The following is an 8,300-nucleotide window of genomic DNA, read 5'->3' as shown; positions in this document are numbered from 1 at the left end:
CCTGCATTTGCATATTAACAGAATAGGGTGGGAGGGCCGGTTTTTTCGCTGGCTACCTGAATGACATGCCTGGTCAAAGCAATCCCCTGAGCCCCATGCAAGTCAAACATCGCCTCCTCCAGCCTCTTCATATACCTGACTGGTATCCATGGCACACAGGGTCTCCTCTCTCTGCTTTGGAGCCCCCCTTCCTCTGTTTGTGTATAGTGGAGCTTCTTCCATCTTCTCCCTTCCTTCTTGCCTATTAAACTCTCTGCTCCTTAAAACCACTCCACGTGTGTCCGTGTCATTTTATCTAATCCGACTCAAGACGAAGAACCCTGGTGTTCCTCCACTCATTGGAGTCGAATCAAAAGGGTTTTTATTAAGGAGAATTGACTCACCATCACAGAGTGAAGGAGTCCCACAATAGGCCATCTGCAAGCTAAGGACCAAGGAAGCCAGTAGTGGCTCCATCCAAGTCCCAAAGCCTCAAAAGTAGGGAAGCTGACAGTGCAGCTTTCAGTCTGTGGCTGAAGACCAGAGAGCTCCTGGCAAACCACTAGTGTAGGTCCAAGAGTCCAAAGGCCAAAGAACTCAGAGTCTGACATTCTAGGACAGGAAGCATCCAGCATGGGAGAAAGACGAAAGCTGGAAGACTCAGCAAGCCAGCTTATTCCACCTTTTCCTGTCTGTTTTTTTAGTTGTGCTGGGTGCCAATTGGATGGTGCCCACCCACACTAAGGGTGGGTCTTCCACTCCCAGTCCACTGACTCAAATGTTAAACTCCTCTGGTAACACCCTCACAAACACACCCAGGAACAATACTTTGCATCTTTCGATCCAGTCAAGTTGACACTTAATATTAACCATCAAAAACCCTAACCCCTAGTGTGACTATATTTGGAGACAGGAACTCTAAGGAAGTAATTAAGGTTGAAGGGGGTCATAAGGGTGGGGCCCTGATCCCCTAGAATTAGTGCCCTTATAAGAAGGGACATCAGAACTCTCTCTCTCTCATTTCTTTTTTCTCCATGAGCATGCACAGACGAAAGGCCATGGGAGGACACTGTGAGGAGTTGACCATCTATAAGCCAGAAAGAGAACCCTCACCACATACCGACCTTGCCAGACCTTGATCTGGGATTTCGAATGTCCACAACTGTGAGAAAATTAATATTCCATTGTTTAAGCCCCCTAGTCTATATCTGCAATATTTTGCTATCACAGCCCAAGCAGACTAATGCAGACTCCAAATTGGTTTCCTTCTCCATAATTACCCTAGCACCATGTCCAAACCATTGGAAGCACTATTCCAGAGTGACCTTTATAAAAATGCCATTGCGATCACATTATTCCTGTCTGTAAGAAAAAAAAAATAAAAATCAATCAATGGCTCTCTCCACTGCCAGAGTCCAAACTCAGTTTCCTCTCTAATGGCCTTATCTACCCTCACTACATCATTGCCTACCATCTCCCCTCCCCACACATCAACATCTCCATCCAAACAAAGTCACTCGTAGCTCCCTGAATACACCTCTCCTGTGTTGTTCTGTCTGTTACCACTCCACTCCCCAAGGCCCAGGCCTAGTGAAGGTCTATTTTTTAACTTGGGCTTGCCTTCTCATTGGAGCCTTTCCTGATCTTCAGCTTGCCAGGAACTGAACTCTCCGCACACTCCATGCCACAATTGTACCTAATTCATCTTCATTACGACACTTACATGCTGATATGGTTTGGATCTGTGTCCCCACCAAATCTCATGTGGGGTTGTAATCTCCAGTGTTGGAGGTGGGGCCTGGTGGGGGGTGACTGGATCATAGAGGTGGAGTTCTCATGAATTGGTTACACCATCCCCTTCATGCCATTCTTATGATAGTATGAGTAATCATGAGATCTGGTGGTTTAAAAGTATGTAGCACCAGGCTGGGCCTATAATCCCAGCACTTTGGGAGGCCAAGGCGTGCGGATCACCTGAGGTCAGGAATTCGAGACTAGCCTGATCAACATGAAGAAACTCCGTCTCTACTAAAAATACAAAATTAGCCGGGCATGGTGGTGCATGCCTGTAATCCCAGCTACTTGGGAGGCTGAGGCAGGAGAATCGCTTGAATCTGGGAGGCAGAGGTTGCGATGAGTGGAGATTGCGCCATTGCACTCCAGCCTGGGCAACAAGAACAAACTCCGTCTAAAAAAAAAAAAACGTATGTAGCCCTCCCTCCACCAGCCCCCACCACCGCTGCCCCTGTCTCCCTCCTGCTCTGGCCATGTAAGACGTGCTTGCTTCCTCTTCACCCTCTGCCATGATTGCAAGTTTCCTGAGACCTCCCCAAAGGCCAAGCAGATGCCAGCATCATGCTTCCTATACAGCCTGAGGAACCGTGAGTCAATTAAACCTTTTTTCTTTATAATTACGCAGTCTCAGGTACTTATTTATAGCAATGCAAGAAGGAACTAATACGCACAGTCTGGTGTTTCCTATATATGTCTTCCATGCTAGGGTGTGTGCCTTATTTATCATCATATTTCTAGTACCTAGCATAGTGCCTGGCACACAACAGGCATTCAATGCAATGTTTGTTTAATTTGAAGAATGACATGGAAAGACTGGGGAAAAATACCAAGAACAGTGTTTCCCCTTCTAGCAGGTCAAAAACATGTGACCTTTTTTTTCATCTTTGTTGATGTTGATCTTGATAGCATTATCTCATCACTCTAATCTGCTGAGAATTTTTTTGTTTGTTTTGGCACTTAGATCTAATATGATAAATCTGCCAATCATAAATTCCATACCTTTAGCCAAGTTATTGATTTCATAAAGGGATTAATAAGTTCTGGTGAGAGCCCTGAGGAAGGACGTTAAAAATTTCCCTCTACTTTGATATTAATCCATTATCTAATTACCTTCATCGTTCACCTGCTTACTTATCCAACAAATTCTCCTGCCATCCAACCCACTGTAATCTTTTTCCCTAAACTGTATCTGCCTCAGAGAAACTTGCTCAGAAGAACATCCGACCCATTGTGTTATGCTTTCATGGCAAGGTCATGGTAAGGTAACTGCTCTTCTCTCACCCCCTGCTGTGTCTCCATACACCGTTATTTATGTAGTCTGCATACATGGAATTTGATAAAGTTTACTATAAACACTGAAGCATTTTAGCTATGTTTTGAAATTGAGTTTGAGCTCAAATGTTATTATATTCCCATTATTTTTACCACACATGAAATTAGGACTTCAGAACACAGATCCTCAGTGACCCCTTGTAGAATGTGCCTTGGTGTTACACCACTGGCCTTTACTGAAGGATATCAAAGAACTGGAAACATGAAAGCTCTTTTTGTGTCTATTGTAGTGATGTTGCCAAGGACATTTTTCACTCTATCGTACCATGTCCTCTTTATGAGAATCCATAGGAGAAATATTTCACAGGTTTTAGGATCAAAAAGTGTTTCACCTATAGTTTGGCTTTAATCTTATGGATAAATCTTGCCATTAATCAGGTTCCCTCTTTGCTTGACTCCTCAGAAGCATAAAGCCAGACTTGCTGCTCGTCTCTAGCATCTATTCAAGGTGAGAAGGTAAACATTGTGTGTGCTCATCTCAACTCTCCTTTCATTAATTTAGTTTTTCTACCCTTAGTTCCTGTAGAGCAGTTATCTCAAAAATTCAGTTTCATCTTTTACATTTATGTAAAATGTAGCACAGGAATCAGGGCATAAATAATTTTCAGTCTCTTTTTACAAATAGGGAAACTGAATGCCCTGATAAGCTGATAAGCTTCAGGAAAGGTGTGTTATGACTGATTAACCCAATGATTCCTAGCTTTTCAAACTGACCTTCTGTATTTGCTAGCTGTAATGACAAGCATGGCCTGGTTTAGAATTATTTTAATTTAACATTTGTATTCAATTCTTTTTATGTTCACGCTATGGCTACATAATGCCAAAACATTTGGACAGCAAGTCAAAACTTCAGTTATCTTGGTGGTGGTGGTACCTTATTATTCCTTCTTACATTCATGTAATTGATTGTTTTTTCTCTTTACACAAAAGTTTTAGTGTCAAGCCCAGTCATGAAAGTGCAAACTTTTTTTTTTTTTTTTTGAGACAGAGTCTTGCTCTGTTGCCCAGGCTGGGTGCAGCGGCGCGATCTCGGTTCACTGCAAGCTCCACCTCCTCCCGGGTTCACGCTATTCTCCTGCCTCAGCCTCCCGAGTAGCTGGGACTATAGGCGTCCGCCACCACGCCTGGCTAATTTTGTTACTGTATTTTTAGTAGATACGGGGTTTCACCATGTTCGTCAGGATGGTCTTGATCTCTTGACCTCAAGTGATCTGCCCGCTTCGGCCTCCCAAAGTGCTGGGATTACAGGCATGAGCCACCACGCCTGGCCAAAAGTTCAAACATTATATGGTGTAGAGTGTAAGCCAACGCGGTGGCTCATGCCTGCAATCCCAGCACTTTGGGAGGCCGAGGCAGGCAGATCACTTGAGATCAGGAGTTTGAGACCAGCCTGGTCAACATGGTGAAACCCTATCTCTTCTAAAAACGCAAAAGTTAACCAGGCACTCACAGGTGGTGAGTGACTGTAATCCCAGCTATTTGGGAGGCTGAGGCAGAAGAATTGCTTGAACCCGGGAGGTGGAGATTGCAGCGAGACAAGACCGTGCCACTGTGCTCCAGCCTGGGCGACACAGTGAGACTCGGTCTCAAAAAACAAACAAACAAAAAAAGAATGTTAACTCAGGACCCAGAAATCACGGGTTCCAGTCCTGCTTATACTAAGACTTGTGGTGAGGCACTAACTTCCCTGTGTTTACATTTCCTCAAATCCATGAAACAACGGTAATGCCTCCCAGGCTCTGTAGCTCAACGGGGAAAACAGATGAAAAAGCACTTTGAGAAATAAGTGCTAGATGATTATTAGAGAATGGCTTTGAGTCAGAAAACACATTATTATCATCTCTACATAATAATACTTTATATACAAAACTTCTGACTTCTGTAAGTGGAGCGGGTCACAGGAAGCATAAATACACATTCACATGTAGGTTGAAAAGTCAAAAAAAAAAAAAAAAAAACACAGTGCCTTAGCATTTTAGCCACAGAAATAAGGAAGTGGGGTAGTTTCCTAGAGAACCCCTAGATGCAATCAGCCAAGTTCCACTATTTCTTTGCTGTATCTACATTGTGCTTTTTATTTGTTAATTATAAACCAGACATAACGTAAACATTGCCATTTTAACCATTTTTTAAGTGTATAATGCAGTGGCATTAAGTACATTCACATTGATGTGCAACCATCACTGCTATCCATTTCCAGAACTTTTTCATCATCTCAAACTGAAATTCTATACCCATTAAACAATAACTTCCAAATCAGGCCGGGCACAGTGGCTCATGCCTGTAATCCCAGCACTTTGGGAGGCCAAGGTGGGTGGATCATTTGAGGTCAGGAGTTCGAGACCAGTCTGGCCAACATGGTGAAACCCTGTCTCTACTAAAAATACAAAAAATTAGCCGGGCATGGTGGCATGTGCCTGTAATCCCAGCTACTCAGGAGGCTGAGACAGGAGAACCATTTGAACCCCGGAGGTGGAGGGTACAGTGAACCGAGATCATGCCACTGCACTCCAGCCTGGGCAACAAAAGCGAAACTCCATCTCAAAGAAAGAAACAAACAAACAAAAAAAACCTCCCCAATCAGTTTCTATCATTGAAGGCTCTATTTCCAACGAGACTCTATTTTAAAGGTCTTTGGTCACATGCGTGGCATTTTTTATCCATCATAAGGTTAAACTCCCTTTTATATATGCTTCTTATTTTCCCTTCCATGAAAAGTGGCTTTTTATCCAAGTACTGTATTATTTTTGCCCTCTGATACTCCTCAATTTTAAAAAATATTCAGTGTGTGGCCAGGCGCGGTGGCTCACGCCTGTAATCCCAGCACTTTGGGAGGCCGAGGCGGGCGGATCACAAGGTCAGGAAAGCGAGACCATCCTGGCTAACATGGTGAAACTCCATTTCTACTAAAAATTAAGGACACAGAGACTCAAAGGAGCAGCAGACACGGAACGGGGTCCTAGCTCATGGAACTTTTCTGTGCTAGGACAGGAGATGTAATATTTGCCATGCAATACTATATCTACAACTGAGATCCCTGCCTACAGCTGCCTGTACTGTGAAAGAGGAGCCATAAAAATACCCGCTCACTAAGAGACACAGCAGATATTTTTTTTCACCAATCTATAAACCTCTCACAAAGAAACCAAAATGTTAAGACTGCACCATACATGTAGGAGAACAGGGTCTGAAGGCAGGGAACCCAAGGCCGATTCCGACTTCCTAGAATTATATCGAAAGGAAAACGCCAGCTTTCCACATCTAAGTAACAAAAGGGCTGGAAGCTACTCCCTCTGCAACACCCCCCACCCCACTTTCTGCAACCAATCAGATGTTTGCACAGGAGTGTAACTTTGTAACTTCACTTCAGCCTCTGATTGCTAGCCAAGTCTTCCTTTGCATAGACGTGTAACTTTTAACTTCACTTTAGCCTCTGATTGGTTGCTTTCCACAATCAATCAGATGTTTGCATTGGGTGTAGCCCTTGTAACTTCAACTTCTGGTTGTGGGCAGCAACCAATGAGACTGATTGCAGGCGGCTACTTCATTTATACAGGGTGTACACCAAGTAACCAATGGGAAATATCTAGAGAGTATTTAAGCCCCAGACAATTCTGCAACGCAGCTCTTGAGCCTCTATGCTCGGGTCAACTCCCACCCTGTGGGATGAACTTTCATTTTCAACAAATCTCTGCTTTTGTTGTTTCATTCTTTCCTTGCTTTGCTTGTGCGTTTTTTCTGTTTTGCTTTGTTTTTGAGACGGAGTTTCGCTCTTCTTGCCCAGGCTGGAGTGCAATGGCGCGATCTAGGCTCACAGCAACCTCCGCCTCCCGGGTTCAAGCAATTCTCCTGCCGCAGCCCCCCGAGTAGCTGGGATTACAGGCATGCGCCACCAAGCCCGACTACTTTTGTATTTTTAGTAGAGACAGGGTTTCTTCATATTGGTCAGGCTGGTCTCGGACTCCCGACCTCAGGTGATCCGCCTGCCTCGGACTCCCAAAGTGCTGAGATTACAGGCGTCAGCCACCGTTGGCACTTGTGCGTTTTGTCCAGTTCTTTAAGAGGCCAAGAACCTGGGCACCTTCAATGGTAAAGTTGAAGGCAGGAATTCCAAGGAGAGAAATTAACATGATATGTGTGCCAAATCCATGGAAACTGTGGGACCTGGCATAAGCAATTACCAATACTCTACAGATGCTCACAAACCAGGCAAAGTGGACTCCCACATACAGTACCATTCTTGTTGTACACGAGCTGTCTAAAAGAGGCTATAAATTCAGCATGTCTAAAATAAAATGATAAAAAAAGAACTAAAACCATAAAGGGCAAATAGAAGAGTATGGAAAAAAAAAGATTGGAAAAATAACCATATTGAACTTTTAAAAATAAAAAATAATGGATGGGTACCTTAGTTTGAGTTCTCCCTGAAGCAGACTCTCAGACAAGAATGAAAGAGCTAGCAGTTTATTAGCAAAGTGCATGGAACTATAGGCAAGTAGAAAAGTATTACAGGATGGGAAGGCAGCCCTGAAAGGGTATGCTGTTAAGTCAGTTTCCACAGAAGTCCACTAAACTCAATGACAGGGAAACCATCACGATGTGGTACAAAACATAGGCCTGAGAATTATCCCCAAAGGGGTAGGGGATAATTCCCGAGAATCATTGTTAGAGAGCTGGTAGAAAGGGTATTTATTTCCCAACACTTACAGCTTGCTGTTCCGGGGGGGAAAAAAAAAAGTGGAATACTGGCAGCTGCAAGTCAGCCAGAAAACACTGAAACGTCCCAGAGAAATGTGTGGGCCACTGACACTACATTCAGTTAAGGAGCAGAGTAGACCACAGCTAACGACAGTAATTATAAACTAGAAGAAATATCAAAGGAAATATCCCAGAATGAAAGAGAGAGATATGGATTAAAACATATGGAAGAGAGGCCAAGTGCGGTGGCTCATGCCTGCAATCCCAGCACTTTCAGAGGCCGAAGTGGGCAGATCACAAGCTCAGGAGATTGAGACCATCCCTGGCCAACATGGCGAAACCCCGTCTCTACTAAAAATACAAAAATTAGCTGGGTGTGGTGGTGGGCGCCTGTAATTCCAGCTACTCGGGAGGCTGAGTCAGGAGAATCACTTGAAACTGGAAGGTGGAGGTTGCAGTGAGCCGAGATCGCGCCACCGCACTCCAAACCGGGCAAA

The sequence above is a fragment of the Mandrillus leucophaeus genome, unplaced genomic scaffold (assembly GCF_000951045.1).
Source record: "Mandrillus leucophaeus isolate KB7577 unplaced genomic scaffold, Mleu.le_1.0 Scaffold56, whole genome shotgun sequence".
NCBI lineage: Eukaryota > Metazoa > Chordata > Mammalia > Primates > Cercopithecidae > Mandrillus > Mandrillus leucophaeus.
Note: the sequence above shows the minus strand (reverse complement) of the source record.